Source organism: Tasmannia lanceolata, unplaced genomic scaffold (genome assembly GCF_043159265.1).
Source record: "Tasmannia lanceolata isolate RefF3 unplaced genomic scaffold, GAP_Taslan_0.1 ptg000011l, whole genome shotgun sequence".
NCBI classification, from domain to species: domain Eukaryota; kingdom Viridiplantae; phylum Streptophyta; class Magnoliopsida; order Canellales; family Winteraceae; genus Tasmannia; species Tasmannia lanceolata.
Window position 1 is genome coordinate 7320666 of NW_027518688.1, and position 24638 is coordinate 7345303.

Sequence of the window (24638 nt, forward strand, 5' to 3'; positions counted from 1 at the left end):
GTGTGAAAACGAGCTTACCGGTTTATGCCGTAAAAGGCGGGTGCTGTGTAGGAACAAACTTTTGGTTTGCCGAAAAGGTAGGTGCTGTGTAAAAACAGGCTTTCCGGTTGTTAAAACGGCTTTCGGAAATCGTTTCCTTCTGAAAACACCCTAAAGAGAGAGATTGAGAGAAACTGAACTAGTGCTCTGGGACTCGTCATAAGGTTCTTCCTCGCGACACCTATCATTAGTACCGCCTTGACAAAATTGGGTGTCTATAGGGTCCTAGGCCCTAACCTAGGTGGTGACTCTGAGTTTCTCTTTCTTGTGAAGTTAGGACCCCGGTCCCGAGTCCGCAAGAAACACAAATCAAACTAACACTCCCAGAGAACCCGATGTGGTGATCCCCTGCCGCCTTACACGCGCGGGAAAAAACCTTCTCCCACGATCCCTCTCTCTCTCTCTCTCCTCTCTTTTGTTTAAAGAAAAACTCTTGTTTTTCACCCTTTTTGGCTTTTCCAGTCCAAAAACCCTTCTGAATTTTCAGAAAACACTAATTCCTTTGCTTTTAGAAGAGAGAAAGTAGAGAAATTATAGGTAGCTCACACTAGGCATCGGCATTCTGTCGAAATTCTAAAGGTTCGGAGCAACATCTTTCAAATAGCATCGTTGTTCTGTAGAATTTCACAGAACCACGAGCTATTTTTCGATAATAGCGCTGTTGTTTTGCCGAAATCTCGGCAACTCCGAAGCCTCTTTTCAAAATAGTGTCGTTACGCCGCCGATTTCTCTGCAACTTCGGAGCCCCATTGTCAGAATAGCCTCGTTACGCCGCCGAAATCTCGGCAACTTCGGAGCCCCTTTGTCCGAATAGCATCGTTACGCCGCGAAATCTCGGCAACTTCGGAGTCCCCTTTTCATAATAGCGCAGTTACGCTGTCAATTTCGTTTCAGATTCCTGTAAATTTACATTTATTCCCTAGCTTTCTGTAATTTTCTTTACAAAGTAAGGTACGGAGTAGTGACATCATAAGATCTCTAGTTCACATTGCCCTCATAACTTATGATATAAATCCCTCTACAGCAACATACGATCTCAATCAGGATAACTACCGCTTATTTTCGGTCTTTTTTTTAAATTCATTTTATTTACATCCTGGAATTAAGTGTAATCCGAATTAAGGATAAAAGGCTAAGTTATCCTGAGTAAAATTCTTCAAAAATGCCAAATTAAGTCAAGAGACCGGACTTATCTGAGCAAGAGGGGTGCCTAACACCTTCTCCGATTGTAACCATAACCGTTACTAAGATATCTGTAAGGACCATGCCTTAACAAACTGAGTAAAATTACAAGGTTCTAGGCCCAGAGCAAAAGAACCCCTTTAGTTACTGTTCCTCCAATGAAATTCGGGTACTATTCCCCTTTTCATCGAAAGAACATGCACGGGTCATAGGCCCTGACCTAGGTGGCGACTTTGAGTTTCTCTTTCTTACAGAGTTAGGACCACGGTCCCGAGTCCGCAAGAAACACAGATCAACTAACACTCCCAGAGAACCCGATGTGGTGATCTCCTGCTGTCTCACGCGAGCGGGAAAAATTGGCTCCCACACATTGTTGTATCAAGCCTAACAAGAGGCTGAGAGCATTCTTCATTCCTTCTTCTGCATTGTATTCGAGGGTCTACGATTCGGCCCGTCAAGAAGATGAATCCGATTTTGGTCTACGATTCGGCTTTCAAGAAAGGTGGGGTCTGTAAAGAAGGTCTTGTCCCTCATTGATGGTGATTGTACATCGTCCTACGACCCGGGTTTTGTGTGGCGTCGGACTTAGTGAAGAAAAATCCCAAGGAGTACCAACTTGGGGAGTGGAGTAGGGCTTCAAGGTTGAAGGACCGACCCACGATAAATCTTTGTGTCGTCTCTTGTGGTATTTGTTTCTCTCTCCCCCCTCCCTTTTACTTATCTAAATCTCTTCGGTGTTTAATTCCTTACTAGCATTTAAATGTACATTGAACATCATATCTTTGCTAATTAAGTTAATCCACTAATAATCAAGTTGTAAATCGACTTAAGGAGTGGTTCATATCGAGTGTATATATTGTACACCCATTTAAATCAACTTGATTAAAGTAAGATTAAAACCAAGGTGATTTTTGAAAAAGGCTTAAAAGGCAAAATTTTATAAAGAAAACCAATTCACTCCCCTCTTGGTTGCAACATCTGTATTTCACAAAGAAAGAGAAGAAACAAAGAAGAGATGAGTGGCCTTGAAGGCCAAAGTTGATTGTGAGGAAGTAGGAAGTGAAAAGAACCAAGTCTCCAGGACTTGACACTAGAATTAGCTCTCCTCACGAAGAAAATCAACAAACTTGAGAGATTCAACCGCAAGAAGAAATCATTTCAAAGAAGCAAATCCCCAAAAAGAGAAAAGGAAAGAAGAGATAAAGACGAAGATCCAATCCAGTGCTATGAGTGTGGAAAAACCGGACACATCTACCCGGACTGCCCCCTATTGAAGAAGGATAATGATCGAAGAAAAGGAAGAGATCCCGGAAATCCAACCCCTTAGCCCATTAGCACACGGCAGATTATGAAGATCCAACCTCCAAACTCAGAAAAACTCCACTGAAGACTAATTTCCGTTACCATACACTTTTTGGGAACCATAAATCAATTTTGGCTACCAGAAACAACTTTTCGAAAGCCGAAAACCACATATCAGCAACCGAAAACGGAAGACCACATTCTGGGAACCCAGAACAACATATCGGGAACCCAGAACAACATATCGGGGATCCAAAACAACGAATCAGGGATCCAGGACCACAAACCGTGGCCCTAACCCACTCGGGATTTTAAAAATCAGGGGAGGTCCCCCAAAATCACAGGACATGATTTTGGGGCCCAACCCCTATAAAAAGGGGTCCCCATCCCATTTTTTTTTTAATTCAACTTTGATCTATGTTCCCATCCTACCTAATATCAAAAAGGTAAAAGATGTTTATTTCCATCCGCCCGTTCGCGACTCACGACTAGTGAGTCACTCTCTACAGGAGTCAGACAGATTGGGTCACTCACTTCCTACGCCCAGTCCTCCTTCAATTTCACTTTAAAAATTTACTCTTCCCACATATGGATAAATACAACCCCCTTTGTCTTCTTTTCACCCCCATTTACCCTTCCACTTAGATTCGCTAGGTTCTGGTTCCGAAACCCTATAAAAAGAAGAAGTAGAGAGAAACTAGAGAAACTAGCCGAGGCTGCAGAAATCGGGAATGGTCACAATTCGACTTCCCAATTTCTATTGAAATCTGTTCCAAAACCACGGGACATCGGCACTCTACCGAATTTCTAAGGAATTAGAGCGACCCCAATCACAAATTGGGAAGTACTAGGTTAGATTTACAGCTTTATTTACAACTTTCTGTCTTTCAATTACAAAACCGGTAGCGGGTAGCTATGGAGTTTTGGGATCCTTCTGGCCCCAAACCCTATAGCATAAATCCCCTACTTTTTCACAGAAATAGTTCTTTTCTCTCTACTTGTTCCGCCACTCTATCCCAAACCCCCCATAGGTCTTGGGAGCTAAAGAATTGAGCCTTGCGCTCCTACGGGGACGGAGAAGTAGAAAGAACGGAACCTTTTTCTCTTTACATTTCACAGGATCTAGATTGAGGATATCTATAAGGTTTGGAGGTCCGGTGGACCCGAATCATATAGTGACGCTCTATTTTATAACATTCTGTTATTTACTTTTCATACCATCTAGATTGAGGATAGCTATAAGGTTTGGAGGTTCGGTGGACCCGAATCATATAGTGAAGCTCTCAATTTGTAGAGGTTTTACAACTCTCCATCTTTCAATTACAAAACCGGAAACGGGTTGCTGTGGGATTCGAGGATCCTTCTAGCCCCGTGTCCTATAGCCTATATCCCCTCCTTTTTCGCAAATAAAGTTCTTTTCTCTCTCCTTATCCCATCATTCTATCTCGGGCCCCACCATAGGCTAGGAGAGGTAGAGAAGAGAGTTTATACTACTAAAGTGTAGGACAAATGGAGAGAACTTAACACATTTCTTTACTTTCTGTCATTTACTTTCTGTCATTTACTTTCTGTCGCTTACTTTCTGTCATTTATATTCCATAGTACCTAGATTGAGGACAGCTATAAGGTTTTGATGTCCGGTGTATCTGAATTGTATAGTAAACCTCTCAATTTATAGGTATTTCATTAGAGCTTTCCTTATTGCTTTCTACATTACGTATAGCAGAAATCATCTACCCCTTTGCAGCAAAAAAAAAAACCCTTTTTCCTTTCTCTTTTTAACTCTCTTTTATTCTTCTGTTTAAAAATCCTAACGTGAAAATAAGCCCGATCGTGGCAAGTGTTTTTTAAAAACCAACTTTGCTAAAGTTTTCATATATTCTCCAAGTCAAGTTTCGGTGGAGAACGAAATCAAAACCCATAATATTCGAAACGTTACTTTATTTCGTGCGAAATTTTGAAATTTCGTTTCCCCAAAATTTCGGTCCGAAATTTAAGGGATATCATAAAAAATTTGGATTTTATTGATTATTAAATACTTTCCTGAAATTTCAGCCGAAATTACCGAAGTTTCGGCCGTCGAAATTTTATACGAAATAAAATATTACTAAAATTTGATTTCGTTGGATTTCGTCCGAAATTTCGGTTTCGGTCGGTGAGGACCGAAACGCATTCCGAAACCGAAATTTGAAACTTGCTTAGAACTAAAGCTAGCATTAAAAGGAATTAAGTCTTTATCAAAGCCTTTCATGGTAAATCAATATTTTTCCTTTCAGCATGTTTTGATAACTGGGCAAAATCATATTTTCCGTTTTAATTGGCTTCCAAGAGGTTTTTATTTTTGGGAATTGCAACAAAACTTTGACAGCTGGCTATGTGCAATTATCAGAGCATGATGGTATGAATATCCGTTCCTAGTACCAACTACCAACAACAATTATAGGGCAATGATAAATCGACCCCCAGATATCTTAAATCGTCCCCCTGGTGTGTCTTTCTCTCTCCAGATAAAGACACATATGCTCTGTTTGGATGCTGGTAGATGTTGGGAGGATTTGGAGAAGAAGAAGTTAAAGGGAGATTAAAAGCATATCAAAATGAAATCAGTCAACGGAGAGATTGAGAGCAAATCTCCCAGACGTTGTTTGGTTGCGTTAGGAGATGTGAAGGAGGTTTTTTGCCGTATTTTTTAAGATGTTTTTTGGGAAATGTTATCAGCACTACTGTTTTTTGATGAGGGCACTCCTCACTTTATTAAAAGTATGGCATGGCCCGCACCATAGGATGATCCAAACCGTCCATTAGATGGGCCATAGCCTAAATAGGTTATGCCCCAAAATTATTTCCATAGGTTGATTCTAACCCTCCGATCTATAGAGGGTTAGGATCAGCCTATGGAAATGATTTTTGGGGCATAACCTATTTAGGTATGGTCCATCTAATGGACGGTTTGGATCATCCTATGGTGTGGGCCATACCGTACTTTTAATAAAGTGAGGAGTGCCCTCATCAAAAAACAGTAGTGCTGATTACATTTCCTTTTTTTTTTCTATAGGAATTTGCTAGCCACCTTTGCTGAGGCCACTTGTTGGCTTGTGGCCCATCCTTTGTGCAAAGATTGGCAGAAGTAACATGGGTGCAAAGGTGGTTAGCAAAACTTAAAATAGCAAAAAATAGTAATCATTATGATTTGTGGCAGAAATACTAAGTTTTAAATGAAAAATTACAGAAAAATGGAAGCAAAGTAGGAAAATTATGAAAATATATCAACAGGAGGTACTAACATATGACAATTACCAAAAAAACTACAATGAAAATTAAAAACTTATGACAATTACGGGAAAAAAGAATTTGCCTGAAAATTTCTCCCATTTTTTCTTCGATTTGGAGAAATTCATCCAGCGAATTTTGAGGGTTCCATGTCACCGACAAGCGCCCGACATCCCCGGCCGTCAAACTCCCCAATTTCGCTAAATTCCCTACCAAACACCCTTCAACGAATTAGTAGAATTACATTCCTGCTATTTTTCTCAAAAAAGGGAACCAAACAGAGCAATAGGGGGTCGATTGGAGAGAGAAAGACACATACGGGGTCGATTTATCACTCCCCAATTATAAAGTAGCTTTCCTTTATTTGCCCTTTTTATATTTTGTTGAAGAAAAACCAACAAATAAGGAGTTTTAAATGCAAAAAACACTCTCTTTAATATGGTATAATCCTCCGCCACTCCTTGTTCAAGCTTTACTGTGGGACCCAATCATCTAAGGTGGGTCCCTCACACGCATAAGCATCAATATTTTATTAGGAAAGGAAGAAACAACAATGGCAGCGGGCCCCACCTTTATTCTGTCACTAAAATCCTGACCGTAAAATTAATGGATTTTTTCGTTAAATCCGGTAAATTTCCCGTGTTTCCTTTCACCTGCCCATTTAAATGGTGCCAATATCAAAACAAGGGTCAGCGTAGATATCACATTTTCCTATCCCTCTAGTTTATAAAGGTTTCTATAAATAATAATATGCAATTCCTCTGTAGATCTGGCTAGGATCATCTTAAGGAAATTATTTTTTTGGCATAACCAATTCACATTATGGCCCATCACATTGACGGTTTGGATCATCCGATTATAGTGTACCAATAAAAAAAGAAAAAAAAAACTGGATGACCCGTGGGTCCACCCAGCCCTACGGGTGGGATCCGGGTTCACCAAATTGTCACTTTTGACCCGTAAATGACCCGGCCCGGGCCACCCGTTTGCCACTTGCCAGGTACCCCGTACCCGAGCAACCCGAGGGAATGCCAATTCCGATTCCAACCCAATAAATCCAAAAAAGCTCAATCGTCGATTTTGGTAAAGTTGATCTAAAGGATGTGATTGTTCACATGGGGAGGGGCCTAAATTGGAAACAACCTAGAGGTACAAAATTATCCAAACCCTAGTACAAAATTTTCCAAAACCTTTTCGGTTTTGTCATTTAGATTTCCATCCCTCCCTCTCCACTCTTTCCCTCCCTCTCGTTCGTTCGAACTTGGAAAGCACGAAAGGGTATTCGGCATATCTTCAAAAGGGTGAGTCCTTCATCTCCTCTATGTTGTTCACCTTTTCCCCTTCTTATACATAAGAGCATGATGGGTTTTTCTCTCTACTTTTTCATTGAGATTAAACTATTTTAGCATCTTAAGTTATTTCTGTGGGATTCCTTTCAATGAAAAGAAGATGTTTTGTATTGGGTTCATCACATGCCAGACGTTTTACTTTTGGGGTCCTTCCTCTTTTGATTTTGCTTTTTTTTAAAATTGTTTTCTGTTATTTCTAATTAACTTTCTCTTATACTTAGTTGGATTCCCCATCCTAATTTCCTTGTAGGTGAATTCTTTCTTAAATAAAAGCTAGGTTCGACAACCCAACTAATTTGATCCCTGTAGTTCTTACTACAATGGCCCAGAAATTGTATTTCCTTCTAAACATTGTGAAAGAAAGCTTCCTCCGTGGCCCTCATCACTTTATCTTGAATATGTTCCAACAGTTCTCGAAAGAGAACCCAGAGGTATTCATTTGGGTGTAAATTTTTTTTCTGTTGGGTGAGGTTTACCAATGCCCTAGCCCCTATTAGAGAGAAGGAACCTCAAAACTGTTTCATTTTGGATTCATCACTTTCTTCAGTCACATGGATGGGAGACTTGAAGTTGAAGGCAACTCCGCAAACATTATGTCTTGGTACCATGTGTAAAACCTAAGATCATGGTATTCAATCAAATTCCATGATAACAAATATAATAAAATAATATATCAAATAATCGGCCATGGCGGTGATTGATCGGGCTGGACCTTCTACTACCTCTTTGGTCTGCCTGATATCTGGTGGGGAAGATCTCCTTTGGTCAGGTTAGATGGCAGCATGGATCAACCATTTTATTTATAGAAAAAGATCTCCTAGAGTTTCACCCACAGTAGAACTCTAATTAGCTTAATCAATTTAACAATTGATGTAGTTGAATCTAGGGCTAAATTAATCATCCTTGTTTTAATAGGGATGAGATGCACTATTTACCCTTATACCCTTTACTGATTACTGTGGCAACAGGTAACACCAGTCAATTATGGACTTAAATGAATTTGAATAATCATTAACTAGATACATTTATCTAGTTCTGCAGGAGCTATGATAACTAAAGAAAATCTCTTATGCCCAAAGGTGATGGGATTTTTGGAGGTTATTATATTTTCATTAACTGGCATTGAGGTATCTTTTGAAGTGGAGCATTGCTTATTATACTCTTGTCCCAAAGAAAAGATTACAAAGGTGCAGTTAGGACTCCTAATAGACCTTGCTAGTAAGGTTTGATTAAAGGTAGAATTTATAGTATTTTGTTGAGAGTGGATGAGACTGTTATGGTTAATTTGGATAGCTCTTATAAAGTGAAATCCCAAGTCTAGGAGTAGATGAGAGTGGATAGCATATGTCATCTGATCGTGTGTGTGTGTGTACGATGATTTGTATATGATGCCATAAGGAAAGGTATTCAAAGTCTGATAAGGTAACTAGCTTTTAAATGCCATTGGACAAGGCTTTTGATGAATTAGAGAGGACAGAGAATGGACTTTGATGAATACCCTGGTGAAAATGAAAGATGAAAGTGTCACTAAATTGATCATGATGTAGCGTTGTAGATGTCTTTAAGGTCATCAAGATAGAGTTAATCTATCTGAGATATAAAAATACATGAGCTAATTTTTTAAGAAGCAAACATCGGTGGGAGTATAAAATTTTTATAGCTCCTTTAGATTAATTATAGCATTGATAGCTTGTTTTATAATATATAAATTAGGGGGCTCAATTTTACGATTTCAGTAGGCATCAAGATATTAGATTTTGGATTTAGATCCTATGATCACCTCATTGATTGATCAATATACATATATATATATATATATATATATATATATCTCAAGATTAATAGGAGTTCGTTAAGTATTTCCTTTTGGCCAATGGAATGAGTTTATAAAATTCGGACAAAGGCTTGATTCCACTCTAGGGCCATGGATAGCTCAAAGGTTAATAAGAGCTTGACCGGTTTTATTTAATAAATAATACTGATATCAGTTAAGGAATATGCATTTTCACTAAATAATTATGAGAATATTCCTGAAGTAAAAGCCTTAAGTCTCATACTTAAGCATGACGGTAAAGTCACACATGGGCTTCAGGTGAGAAGCATAAATCCTTGTGTTTCATACATCAGCACCTTAAGTTTCATACTTAAGCATGACTGTAATAGTCATAAGGGCTTTTGGAGAGAAATATGAAGGTTGATCAATATTGGATTTAGCGTAAATGATCATTTAAAGGTATGTTATTTTAATACTACATGTTCCATGTTCATTAACGATTATTTGTGAATGAGATTACTAATAATTATTATCATACTTGGTCATACACTTTTTGAATGGAGTATTGATCTCTATGGTTTGTTATTAGAGTCTTGTTAGACAGGATTTTGTTTGTGAGATGATATCGCATTAATCGTATTTAGCCAAAAAGTTTACCAGCCTTGATACGCATTAAGGTTAGCCTTATGTTCAATGCTTGCCCAAGTGGGAGAATAAGATCTTATTTGGGCAATTATTGATCAAAGATCGACGGTCTAGATTGAAGAATGAGGTTAAGTGTGAAATGATTGGAGTTACCCGTTGTCACAACGATCAGTAAAGGGTATAAGTGCATTTCATCCCTATTGAGACATGGATGATTAGTATAGCCCTAGATTCAACTACGTCAGTTGGTTAAATAGATTAAGCCAATTAGAGTTCTACTGTTGGTGGAACTCTAGGGGGTCTTTTTCTATAAATAAAGGGGTTGGTCTCTACTTCCATCTAAGTTGACAAAAGGAGATCTCCTCCGCTAGAGGTCAAGCAAACCAGAGAGGCGGGAGAAGATCCATCCCAGTCGATCACCGCCATGGCCGGTCGAGATATGTTCCTTGATTCGTTTTTTCTTGTATTCTAGATTTAATACATGGTTATATCCTTTAGATTTTTTGTGTTATTGTTTTATAATTTTTGTGATAATGGAATTTGATGGAATGCCATGATCCTATGTTTTACAGTTAGTATCAGAATCAGCCATGCAAATCTAAGATCTGATTTGGATTTAAAGACCTCACACCATGGTCATAGCACATGGCCGTGGAGGCTTGCAAGGTTCTTTGACGAGATTGCTGATATTATTTGAGATTTAGAGGGAGAGACACCATTTTCTTATATTCCGAGGAGTGCAAATGGCTTAGACGATAAATTGGCCAAGCTAGGGGTGGTTAGATACCTTATCTATTCTGGGTCTGTGCTACCCATTGATGTATCTTTGTAATTTCTCTTCTAGTTTTTTATAAAAAATATAATTGTTTTTTGAATTGTAATATATATATATATATATATATATATATATATATATATATATATATATATATCTTCGTAAAACAAGTAACCTCAATATTGTTATTGACAATTGACAATTAATTTTTTTTATATAATGTCTCTTGTAATGGTAAATTGAAGGTTCTCTAAATGCATTGTTTTGTTTTTTATGTAAAAGATTTCTTATTGAGAAGGGTACGACTCTAAAACTATGGTGAATGATTTGGAATGAAGCAAAAGAAGAAATCACGTGTAGCCAATTCCCTAGAATTTGACACGTGTCCAACACAGGTGCTTTACATCTGTAGAAATCTAAGAGTAAGATTAGGTTTATTAGTACACAAGAAAGGAGTATTTGTACTATTATTGCATCCGTACCGTATATTCCTATTGCATACCAACTAAGTAGCGAAAACAACAATTTTGATCAAACCATATAGTTGAGTATATTTCTTTGGGTCATGGCCCGTTTCAAGATTCATCCCACATAATCCTACTTTTAGAAGAACAAGTTGGTCATATCCGAACCTAAAGGAGAGCATGCTTAAGCTTCATAATACCTGGCAATCTACAGTAGTGAACATAACTGTACTCATTCTCGAGATGTTGGGGCTTGGAGGTGTGGGTTGGAAAAATAAATTTAAAGTAGCATCTATAAAACATGTTCAAAATTATAATTTAGAAAATGTGACAGTAACATGCAAAAAACATTATATTTAATTCTAAGAGAGTGATATATGTCTAATTATTTTGACCAACAGAAATATGAATGATGTATCCATATATTCAAGTACGAATATCAATATTGTAGCATGTTGGACACGATACATTGAGCCTACACAAGTATCTGAGTATCATAGTTGTATAAGCTATAGGGCAGGGATTTTATATCGTATAAGGCCCTGTTCTTTATGACTTTTTTATGTGGTTATATTATAAAGTCGTTTACCATCTGATGTTGCTACTTATAATAATATGTCATTTTAATAGTACCATTTTATTCAATAATGCAATTGCTAATGTATTTTCTTGTTCCTCTTAATTCCGTAGTTCCATCGTTTATTAAGTATTTATTTATTTTATAGGATATGGTCATGTGCTAATCTTGTGTATGGGGATAAAAGTTTGATGCATTCCCAATTAACTAATGATACAATTTCTTATTTCTTTTCTTGTTACTCTTAATTCCCTAGTTGCAATGTTATATATTTATTTATTTAGAGAAAGGGTTCCTGTGCTCGAGCGCAGATAGCTTATCTGCGCTCGAGTGCAGGAAACAAGGGTGGGGCCACATTGTTGGGGTGATCCTAAGCATTCATTTGAAAGGCTCCATCATGGATGGGATGTGTACCAAAAATCAGCTTCATTGGATCATCATAGGGTGGCCATTTGTGGGGGTGAAAATGGACAAATGCTGTTTGTCCACTAATCTGCCCATTTTTTCACTCCACAAATGGACACCCTAAGATGATCCAATGGAGCTGATTTTTGGTGGACACCCTATCCATGATGGGGCCTTCCGAATGAATGCTTTGGACCCCCCCCAACAATGTGGGCCCACCCCTGTTTTTGCACTCAAGCGCTAATAAGCGCAAAAACCCTTTACTCATTTATTTATTTATTTTATTGCATAAGGACATATACTATGCTTGTGTATGGGGATAAAAGTTTGATGCATTCCCAATTAACTAATACTACAATTTCTTAATATATTTTCTTGTTATTCTTAATTCCCTAGTTCCAATGTTTATTATTTATTTATTTTCTTGCATAAAGACATGCATTAAGGTTGTGTTTGCCATGGGCATGAAAGTTTGATTCATGCCCAATTAACAATTACTACAATTTTTTAATTCCTTTCTTGTTAACTATTTATTTATTTTACTTTATCAAAAAACATTATCTATTTATTTTATGGCATTATTATACTACAATTCCTTAATTCTTTTCTTGTTAATTATTTAGTAATTTTATGCCGTAAGCATACTACAATTTCTTAATTCTTTTTTTTTGGTAATTATTTATTTAATTTTTGGAGTAAGTGCATGTACTGAGCTTGTGCTTGGGGATAAAATATGATAATGCATAATTAATTAATACTCCTCATTTAAGAAAAAAAAAAAAGCAAAATTAATACTTCATCTTCTTAGCTAAGTGTCCAATACAAGTTATTCAATTTAACAAAAACTAGATACAAATTGGGTTGCTTGGCAAGGCTAAATTAACCTTTGCCTCAAACACTTCCCATCAGAGTCCATGAGAAGGAGGACCATTCATATAATAATACCTTTTTATTCGATGTTGATTTGGAACCTGTGGACTAGAGGATTACCGAGGGAGGGAGGGAGAAAGGGGTAGAAGAAAGCAATGGTGGGAAGACAATGAAGAGCAACATTGAAAAGAGGAGGGGCACCTAAGGATGTGCAGAGAGGAGCTGTAGTAAGTAGCGGTTGGTATTGGAAATGCGTAAATAGAGAATAGACATGGAGGTGGCAATGGAGGTGGCAATGGATGTGGAAGTGGCCTTGGTGTCAAAAGACGAGGGATTAGGTGGTGGTGATGGGTGAAGAGCGTAAGTGGAGCATGAGTGGTTGAGAGAGGTCAAGGCTGTCCAGTTGGAGAGGGAATTGGTCGGCTCATTATAGGTCTATTGTGAGGGGTGGACAAGATGGTGATGTGTGGTTTGTTATGAGCCTGGTTTTTGTTTTAAAGGAGGTTTAAATTTGAAGGAGATGTTTATGGCAGTGTTGGTGGGGCTTTTTGTTTGGAGGTGGGAAGTTGAAATCAGAAGGTAAGACACTGCTTTTCTTTTTTATATAGGAGGTTTTGAAGTGCTTTGTAGAGTGGGCGGGTTGAAATCAGAAGAGAAACCACCCTCTCCTTTTTGATATGGAGTTTAGATTTCTTCTAATGCATTTACATACATAAAAGTCGAATGGAGGTGAGTTGGGAGATGGAGGTGGCTGGGCTGGCTGAGTTTTTTTGAAAGATGATAGATTTTTTTTCTAAAAATATGTTCAACACATTTGCATAGCACACTCAAGTGGGACAAGCCATCCCAAAAGGGAACACAACAGATAAAAAATCAGTAAGCCCACCCAAAATCCTATCTATGGACCAAGCAACACTTTCAGTTGGACTGTAATTAACGATAACCGGTTCTCCCTTCCCCACTCCTTTAGCCAATTTGTCTGCTTGCTCATTAGTGGACTTCAACATATGCTGGAATTTAGGGCTCAATTTGATGCAATGATCTCTAATTTCAACAGTTGTGTCTACTCTAATTTCAGAAATAACACCTGCTAAAAGGACCTATTGATATATTTTTGTCGCTCATCGAATGACATTTGATTAATCACCTTCAATGACTAAGGGGTCATTCACAGAGATAGCATACAATCTCAATTCCCAAAGAAGGGCTCTTGCTTCTGCCTTGTTGGATTTGCACACACCCACCGAGCCAAAAAAGGTCTATAAAGTGTGTCTGTTTGAGACACAAAATATACCACCAATATCTGCATGACTTGGATGAGAAATTATATGGTGGCCGACCGTCAAGTCCCGTGAAGGTGATACGATGGAAGTACCATCCTTGATATTTGATCCAACAGCAGCCTCTTAATATGTGCGCTGCTGTTGGATCAAATATCAAGGGTGGTACCGCTCTGACGGTACTTGACGGTCAGGCACCATATAAAAACTGACTTGGATTACCTTTAGAACTTTTATCAAAATTAAGCTTGATCAAACTACTAGGGGGAGGGCGCCACTTTGGAATAGATCTATTTCCGAAGCCTTTTTCCCGTACAATAGTACTCCAATTTCTAAGTATGCCACCCATGCTATAGTTGGACAATTTCTTGTCATTTCTTCCCCAAAGAATGAGATTTATTTTGATTTCTTATATCATCATTTCCAATCACCTCTTTTTCCTTGGAAAATACTATCATTTCTCTCCTTACATGCCAAATCAATACATAAGGTAACATGTCTCAGAGTATTTTTCTTGATTTACCAGAGGATCATCCACCCCAATGTAGAATAGTGTTCTTGATTCATGAGTGCTGAGTTTTTTGTTTTAAGATACCTCTTGTCCCTGAATGACACAGAGATGTGTTCGTGCATGCTACCAAGGTTTTCATCCATTTATTGTTTCCCCACATTGACTAGTTCTCCCTTGCGTGAATCTACATAGAGAGAGAGATAGAGAGAGAGAGAGAGAGAGAGAGAGAGAGAGAGAGAGAGAGAGAGAGAGAGAGAGAGAGAGAGAGAGTTGCCATCTTCTCGAATTCACGAGTTCCTCCTCGATCCACTTACCTTCTTCCTACTCTTGCCTACCCTCCAGGCACCCAGAAAACCACCTTTCTCCTCTTACCTACCCTCCGGACACCCAGAAAACTGCATCAAGATACATTGAATGAAGCTGAAAAAAAACCCACCTCAATAGAGCATCAAAAGGAAATAATGACAGCAAAATAAAACAAAAAAACCCATACACAACAGTAGAACATCAAAAGAAACAATGACAGCCGGTGTATGCGACTTCCAATGAAGTGGAAGAGAGAGCTCTCTCTTATGAGGTTTGATTTGGTTTACCGCCCAGTCACCCACAGCTTTAGGCCGTTAATCATTGAAGGTGATTCATCAAACGTAATAGCATGGGCAAATAGCAAATCGGTCAGACCATGGATATTAGCGGACATCAGTACTGTAATCAGAGACCTAGTTGTTTTGATTGCACTCAAATTTCAGCATATTCAACACTCTGCTAATGAAATGCTTACAAATTAGCTAAAGATGACTAGAGAGGAGATGATAACCAAGTGATGCAGGAGCATCCCCTGGGAATTCTACATTGACCTAGCTTGCTCATTAGTATAGGATTAGTATCTTCCTTTTTTCCTTTGCTAGCCATGCAGGGGAGTTTAGTCATATTGTAATTGTTTCATGTCCTTAATTGTCTTTTCATATTGAGGAGGGGTAGTTAGGACATTTTACTTGTAAGGGATGCCTATAAAAGACGACTTCCCTCTCTTTTGTAATTAGCTTACTTGATTTTTGAAATGAGAAATTAGATTTTAGATCTAAGTGGGAACTTTGGAAGGAAATCCTCTTGCCAAAAGAGGGATTTTAGTTGAAATCCGTTTGGAGAGTGATATACAAGCTTGGATTTCAAGTCTGACCACTTCTTTGTATCCTACACCTTATTCTTTTTTTTTTAAATGGCGAAAATATATCATTAAAAGAAGAGGGGGGACCGAGATGGACCACACCCGAATATACAGGAATTTAAAAAAAAAAAATTACAAAATAATTCCCACGGAGGGAGAAAATCAAACCACTCCAACTCCGAGCGCCTAACTCCACCCCTAGCCAAACGATCTGCATCCTTATCAGCGGACCTCCGCACATGATTAAACACAATACTCGAACCCGAGATTAAATCTTTTATTTCATCAAAAATAGAAGAGAATCTCCATGGAGGCAACACCGGCCTACTTAACCACCGAATCACATTGAGTGAATCACCCTCCACAATAGTTTTATCCTACACCTTATTCTATCAAGGATTCACTTCTGATTTAGAAATTTCGGCGTCTCCTCACTGGCTATGTCACAAATATCTCCGATATTTTCAAAATATAGTGTTTTTATCGTGAGATTTTGATAAAAAGACAAAATCCCGAACTAATCCCGAGATTTTAAAAATATAGCGATATTTTCGTTTTTATCATAAAATATCCCGATATTTTTACGATATTTTTATTTTATATTTTTTTTCTTAAATTTAATATTTTTATATATTTTTTAAATAATTTTAGTTTTACCGTTTATTTCCCGATATAAACCCGAAAGAATTAATAAAAATTAATATATCCCGAGATTTTCCCTTGCCGAGAAATTCTCGAGAACGACATTTGTGACATAGCTCACTGGATCTGGTTCGTTGCATTGAAGAAAACTCAAGAAGGCAACATGAACTGCTCTTGTATACATCTCTATTTCAAGTTGCTGGATTAAAAGAGAAATATTGTGAATTCTCTTGTGCTGAAATTCGACTACAGCTTCATATCAGTAAGTGAAATTCCTTCCTTTCCATATTATTTCGATCCTAATGAAGAATCTCTTGAAATGTGGTTGAAACTTAGCAAGAATTATTAAAGTTCATTATCCTCAGTTGATAGTGCTGTAACTGCTTGGAATTGAGGTTTCAGATCCCATAGTTCTTGATTAAATCTCAGATCTGTAACGTTGATGCTTTTCTTCTTTTGGAATAGTATTCGCCCCACGTTGTCATAGACAAGGATTGTAATTTCGGTTCCGGTGGAAATTTCGGTGAAAATCTTACAATTTCGGCCGAAAATTTTAAATTTCTGTATTTTGGCCCGGCCGGAATCCTAAATTTCGGTATTTCAGCCGAAATTTAAAACTGTGATCATAGATTTTGGCAAATTTGCAGTCCTGATAAGTGAACCAAGAACAGTGACCATTTATATCTGAATTCGGCTACAGAACTGTATACTCATCATCTAATGTAATCAGCTAGCTTCAGTCTCCTTATTTCAGCATCAAAAGCATGTAGATCTGAGCATGTTGTTTAAGAAAGTCACTGTTGTAAACTCTTCACCTAAAGGATTCAGATCCATCAAGAGAATCTATCAATATGAGACAGATCCTTGACTTTCATTGCTGAAATGAAATCCATTTCATAGAGCTGCGGAGATGTCTCATGGATCTGATCTAGGTATGAGATCTGGATCAACAAGGGTTCTTTATAATTTCTGGATGAAACCGAATTAGTGACCCTATAGAACTCAGAATACTGCTATACTGACTCGTATTATGTTGTGTCCACTGCAATTCCTAAACCTCAGCTAGAATTTTTTACTTAAGGCATGTCTCAAGTGAATTCACATTTAGACCTAAGGAGAAAATGTTGTTTGAACCATAGTTTTGAAACTCCCCCGTGTCCGCATCGACTCCCCCGAGTCGACTCCCTTTTACCTTGGCCGCGTTCCGCGTTGCACAGCATCCCTGTTTTGCCCTACAGAGTCAATAAAAACTCCTTTACTCTCCTGAGCTATGACCGTGTCTACCGAGTACTCGTGCCGACTCGACTAGGATTTTCTTCGGCCGCGTTCCGCGCTGCATCTGTGTTTTTAAACATAGGTTTGAACTACTAAGCATCCTGTTTGGGTTTAGTGAAGTCAGTACAGCCAAGAAAACTCACTGGAGTGAACAGAACTGAACTCTCCATCAATGTTGGATTAGGGAAATTCGTGAACTTGCAATAGCAGAAGCTCTGCTATGACACGCCCTCAAACCTGGTAGTGCTGTTCTACCTTGACAAGTGTTGCTGCATTTCTTTCCCTGAAGCTAGTGATCTGAATATCAATGGCATCTTTGGCATTTTTATCTAGAGAAGGTCTTAATCCACTTGAACGCATTTGTTTCTTGAAGGTAATTAAAAGGCTTTTCACGATTTAACTGTCCAAGAGATAATTGTCTGGCAGTGTCGAATGTTGTCGATTGTGGGTGAATTGCCCGTATATTTGGTTGCTGCATTCACATACTAAGTGCTGAATTATTTCAATTAAAACCTTCAATTCATTCCAGAGCAGTCATAGCTGTTGTCTGGGTACAGATCAGAAATTGAGCCTTCTTGTGCTATAGCTCAGCATCTATCCCGAAAATCTACCAATCACATCTCTGATCTGTTACGACAGCTTCCGCACTTGCCCTGCATCACCGTGCCAGCTAATCTTACAAGTATCCAGTAAGCTGGGCTTAGGAGGGGTTGTTGTGATGGGGTGGGCTGTGATGCTAAGGATGTGTCTCCGTATTTGTTAGTTTTTGTGGGAGATATTATATTGTATTGGTAATGGTGGGACGATGCTTGTAGGGTACTGTCACTGTGTTGTTTCTGCAAGTAGTTGCAGCCTAGGAAGCACGGGTACTCTCCCGGGACCCCGCACCCGAGTCGGGTGCGTGTGGGGTGCCTGTGTGCGTGTGGGGTGCGGGTGGGTGCGTGTCGGGTACGCACCCATCACAGCTATTTTATAAAAATAAAAATAAAAACCAAACTGGGTACGTTTTTTTATAACATAAAGGGTTACAAGGGGGGTGTGGTTATAAAAGGGGGTGTGTGGTTATAACTTAAAAGAAAAAAGAAAAACTTTTACCCTAACTCTCTCTCTCTCTCTCTGGCACCGGCACCGGCTCCGGCAAGGCAGAAACCCTCCTCTCCGGTATTACTCTCTCTCTCTCTCTCTCTCTCTCTCTCTCTCTCTCTCTCTCTCTCTCTCTCTCTGTTTCTCCGACCTCTCTCTCTGTCTCTACTCTCTCTCCCTCTCTCTGCCTCACTCTCTCTACTCTCTCTCAAAGGCCCTGTTTTTTTGTTTTTTTTTTTTGACAAGTGGATTTTGAGTCCATCACAGATTATTGGACTCAAAATTACATTGGGCCCTATTTGTTTTGGAATTTGAGAACAAATTGGGAGTCCAAAGCTGATTGTTGGACTCACAATCTGTTGAGTCTAATTTTGAGTCCAAGAATCAGCTTCGGACTGACAATCTGTTCTCAAATCTGTTGGATTCAAAATTGGGCGCTATAATCTGTTGAGTTCAAGAGTCAGTTGAGTCCAAGAATGAGCTTCGGACTCACAGATTGGGTGCAATAATCTGTTGGATTCAAAATTGATTATTGGATTGAGAGTCCAAAACTGTTGAGAGTCAAGATTACATTTGTTGGATTCAAAACTGATTATCTGTTTGATTTTTGGGTCCAATAATGTCACGGGGTGACAATTTAGCTCACCACATCTCATTTTATAGGCATATTGGAGGCCCAAAACAAGCATGGAATAGTGGAGTACCTTCCAAAAGCCTAGAGTTATGTAGAGAATTCTAGAATCTTCTAGACTCTCTAGAATTATGTAGGTTATTCTAGAACCTTCTAGAACTTACTAGAAGGGTGGAAGGCTCTAGAAGTAGAGGCATGTGAATATTCTAGAGGAGGATGTGCTTGGAATATTCTAAAAATACTCTAGAAGAAGAAATTTATAGAAAAGGGGTCTAGAAAGTTCCCCTTATGCCTATAAAAGGGGAGATGACCCCTCATTTGTGAATCACCTCAGAAAGTTGTAAGCATTCTTCAACTAATAGAAGCTCTCTTTCTAAATCTCAGTGTGTTATTTTACTTTTAGCGTTCCCCTAGTTGGTTAGAAGGCTGACTGGTGCTAAGCATTGGGGTGCTAAGTGCAAGTGCCGCACGGTTTTAGCTAACGAAAGTGCTAAGCCCGTGACAAATAATCTGTTGGATTCAAAACATATTATTATAAAAGGGGAGATTATGGTCGGAGGACTAGCAGTGTTATTACTGCTCCTACCACAACTTTAGTTGGCGGCAAGGATGTAGAAGGTGCACGCAAGTTAAAGCAGAACCGAACCCTTCTTTTGTAACGCTTTCCGAGGGTGGGAAGAGTACCAATAGGAAAATTAAACTAAGGAATAGACCTGGTGTTTGGTTTTGCTCCCCCTTTAAATATCTTAATTTCAAGTGGCGGGATATGTGCCGTTGGTGTCAACGGTCTGAAATCCCCTCAAAATGGGTTGTCCGTGGTAATTCAGAGCCTCGTCTAGAAGCTAACTATGGGGTGGACAGCCGATGGCCTGATTCGGGTAATATCCATTTACTTGAGGGTAAAGGGAGCCTAGCCCTTTCCATTTCCGGCAAGGAAGTGCTAACACGTATGGACACCCGAAAAACTTGTCTTATCGGAAAAAAGAAAGACAGTAACGTGACTCTGGAGGATCTCTGGTTTTGGGTACAAAAAGTTTGGGATTTTCCATCCTTACATTGCTCTTGTACTTTGGCGGAGGACGAGATTTTCTTTATGTTTGAATTTGAAGCCCAGGCATCAAAGATTCTTGGGATGGGATTTGAAGCCCTAGGTAATCAATTCGTTCCTCTCTCATCGTGAAATAGGGAGTTCCTTCAAGGTGAGGAAGCCCTTTGGGTTAATTTTTATGTATCCCACTGCATGCATGGGCTGTTTCAACGGTGGAAGCTATAGGGAATCTCTTTGGTAAAGTATTGGAAACCAAAATGGAAGGCAACCGCCAACATTGTATGAGCTTTGTCTCCGCCAAAATTCTAGCCCCTCAGTGGCATTTCCATGGTTCTTGTGTTAGAATTAGAATTCTTGACAAGGTTTACTCCATTGGGATTGATTTTCAGAAAAAAAACATGATAGTAAAAATGGTGGCTACTTTTTTGAGTACTCTAGTTCCTTGCTTAGGATGTGCTGGTTTGAGCATTATACCGTCGATTGGGGGTTCCCCGCCGATTGACTCGGATTCCTAGTGAGCCGTTGATTCCCCTGACCAATTCAAAATTCAAATCCAAGGATGGCGCTGAGAAAGAGCTCGAAAAAGGTGTGTAGGGGCCTGCCATTAGGAGTGTTGGTCAATCTTGTGTGCCCCTGACGGGGCTCGAGAAGAGTAAGTTTGACTCTGCTTCTCCTAGATGGAAAGTTGCTTGGTCGGACTTACCCAATAAGGTTAGAAATAAAGGTGCTTTCCCTCCAAAAGTAAGGAACACCTTCGTTTCCCGAGCCTTTAACGGCGTTAATCATCGCCTAAATCTTAGTGCTATGGTGGCAAGATCAGGAAACAACCTTCTCGCACGTATTGTTGAGAAACTTTTGGATGCATCTTTGGTAGGGTCAAGAAGGAAAAATAGTACTCTCAAATCTCCTAAAATTTTATTCCCGGTCGCCCAAGGTAGGATTTGCTTCGGGTTAAATTATTATTACTAGTTATTCTAGTTAGTAATTAGTAGCTTTTGGGTCTGGGAGGGCCTCTTTTTTGTTGCGAGTTTTCCTCATTTTCTGGTGTTCAAAGCAAGGTTGCCAGAGCGGAAATCGAAAGCAGGAATCGAAGGCTCCCAGGGAAGAATCCTGCTCAAGGTTGCCAGAGCGGGAATCGAAAGCGGGAATCGAAACCGGAATTGAAAGCGGGAATCGAAGGCTCCTAGGGAAGAATCCTGCTTCCTTGGTTCGAAGCTTTGGCTACCCTTGGGGCTTTTGGTGCTAGAGAATGTCATGTAGCAGTTGAGAAAGATGACTGCTGTTGAAGAGATGGTGCTGTTGGGAGATCGCCTTCAGAAGCAATGGAAAGACTTCAACTTTGAGTCTCGAGCTAGGATCCTTATATGGCTGAGCCTCTGTGGGGCATTAGGGTGGTGCGTATCCGGATGGTGGAAGAAAGAATTATTAGCAGAAACATTCTGCTTATTGATTGGGACTTCGGGGGAACTCCTCATTGACATGCTGGATTTCTTGATCCTCTAAGATTATGGCGAAGGGGAGTGTGCATTTTTGGCTTGTCATTCAAAGATACAAACTGAATGACTATCTAGATGATGATGACAAGCCTGTTTTGATGAATGCCCTAGACCATTGGGCATTGGAAAGGATAGGAAGATGTATGGTGAAAGCTTTTTTGGTTGCGGTAGTAGATGAAGATCTCGAAAGGAAAGTGATATAGCTATTTGGCAGGGTGGAAGTGCATGGAAGTGTTGACTTATCTGCAGTGGTTTAACCCAGAAGATTTTTTTTTAGTTTTTATTGGCCCAGGAGTATACTCCTGGCCACTCTTAATTGATTCTATGTAATGCAAGTTGGGACCACTGGTCCCCAATGTAATCTTCATAGCATCAATGAAATTGTCAATTTAAAAAAAAAAAAACATACTATTATAATTTATAATAAAATATTAAAATATATTATTATATTTGGCGTACCCGAATGTACCCGCACCCGGTTTTTTTGAAAAATCACCTACGCACGTACCCGTGTCGTGTCGTACCGGCACCCTGTACCCATACCCTTGCTTCTTAGGTTGCAGCATATTGAGGTCTTAGAGTGCAGATGTATTAGTGGGACAGTCCCTCCTTCTGTACCTTGGGCATTCAATTAATAAATGTTACCTTTCAAATCAAAATGTTGGGATTCTGACTTCCACCCCTCTCCTAAAGCTCTAATGATGTGCGGGGCATGCTTGGGAGGGTTCAATAGGGGGCTGAGTTGGTTATTGGTAACTCGTAAGGACCCTCTTTTTAAGTGTTTCTGTTCTACTTTTTAAATGTTCGTGCATTTTTCTTTGCATTTTTTCTGCATTGTGACTACCATCTTGACCCATTTATGTACTTGTTCACCTTATTTGAATTCAATTTCATCTTGTAATCCCTCAAAGAAAAGAAAGCTAGGACCAGTTCAAAAAAATAAAAAAGAGAGAAAAGAAAGCTAGAGCTGAAGTTGGGCCTGTAATTGAGTTTCCAGACTTCTACTTTGAAATTGGGCTAGTTTTGGGTCTATTTGATTCATTATTGACCAATGCTAAAAGCCCAGCTCTGCTCAACTTTCACCCCTATATACTCAACTCAACTCAACAAAGCCTTTGTCCCAAGCTAGTTGGGGTCGGCTAAATGAATCCTGGTTCTAGTTGGGTTCTTCTATGTGGATCATTTTCTTCCATTCTATCCTATCCAAGGTTATGCTCTCTGTTATGTTCCTAGCTATCAAGTCTTTCTCACTGTTTCTACCCATGTTATTTTCGGTCTACCCCGACCTCTTTTTACTCCCTCAATTTGGCATGAGTCACCTCTTCTCACCGGAGCATCCAAATGCCTACGTTGGATATGTCCAAACCATCTTAGGCAGTGCTCTCTCATCTTCTCCTCGATTGGAGCCACCCCCACCTATATAAAGCTCTTTAATGTTCAATGAAGAATATCATCCTTTATTTAAAATGTCTTGTCACTGTCACAGTATCAATGAAAATTTCTGTCAACTTTAAAAAAAAAATGTCTTGCCACTGAGTGCTAGAACCCAGGAGCATTTTTACAACTGCTGCAGCCAGACTGCTTTGTTTTTTTTTTTTTTGAAATGGCAGAAGTATATTATGAAAGGGAAGGGGACCGAGATGGACCGCACCCAGCCAGACTGCTGCAATATCCAGTTATCTATCTGCAGTCTGTACCGTTCGAAAAAAAAAAATGAAATGTAAACTATTTCCCATGACACCTTCCGAAAAAAAATGAAATGGATAATATATTTCTTTATGTTGCCTATCCTGCTTTGTTTGTTCATTGATAATTTTGTGATTGAGGCTACTATCCCATGGTTCTTTCACGTATTACATGACCTTTAATGTTTGTTGAAGGCATGATCGCACTTTTCATTTTCTGGGTTTGCTAAACTTCATAAATTTTCTTTACTGAAATGTTATAGTGAAAGACGCTCAATTGGCATTCTGGCAAGACTGGCGCATATAGTCCTCTTCTTACTACTTACTCTTGTACACAATTCGCACTTGTAGATGCCAGTCACGTGCGTTTTTAGTCTTTTTTGCTGATATTGCCCCAACCATTTGTATAGGTGGTCATGGCAGTAGAAGATGATGGCTGGAAAAGTATTTTTTCACATTCAAATCAGAGAGGGAATGAACTCTCTCCTGAAGACGCGGTGTGGGTAGATTCTTGCTTGGTAAAAGACCCTGAATTATCAACTGATAATTGGAGTGCCCTGCAAGATGCCTTATTAGACATTCTCAGCTCTCACACTATTTATGAACCTTCTTCAACTGTGGAACTCCATGAGATTCCAGAAGAAAATGATGAGTATATACCAACCAGTTATGAGTCAGAAACAAGACAAGTTCGATACTGCTTACGAGACGATGTTCTCCCTAATTGTCTTGATTTAGAAGAAAATGGAGACGATCACACAGCAGAGTTGGCCATTGGATCTTCTGAGAACACAGAGCTTGAAAATATATTCAGGGTTTGGGATCTGGACGTGACCTTTGAAGAAGATGGACTTGTCAAACAGTTGAAGAAAGCTCTTTCTGAGAGTTCACTCAGAGTTCTACCATCAACACCTTCCAATACAGTTGATACTTTTGATGAACAAAATATTGATGACCTTGTTGCCTCCATGGCTGATCTGTCTTTGCGTCCATGCGCAAATGGAAACCTGTGAGTCTTCTGCCAATTCATCCATGTACATACATGCTAACAATGTTCTTATTATAGCTGCACTCCCTTGTTTTGATAATGGTACTCTTTTCTTTATGTTGCACTTCTCTAAGTAGCTATTAAAAGCATATTAAATTTACCTACCTATCATAGCTGGT

The 24638-nt window shown here is 39.1% G+C and overlaps 1 long non-coding RNA gene across 1 annotated transcript; it reads left to right on the forward strand.

The window, feature by feature from the left end:
• Positions 1 to 6829: 6829 nt before the first annotated feature.
• Positions 6830 to 24625, forward strand: LOC143886395 (uncharacterized). Its single transcript, XR_013253771.1, has 2 exons — positions 6830 to 7094; positions 23882 to 24625. It is a non-coding gene; the product is annotated as an uncharacterized LOC143886395 (long non-coding RNA).
• Positions 24626 to 24638: the final 13 nt, after the last annotated feature.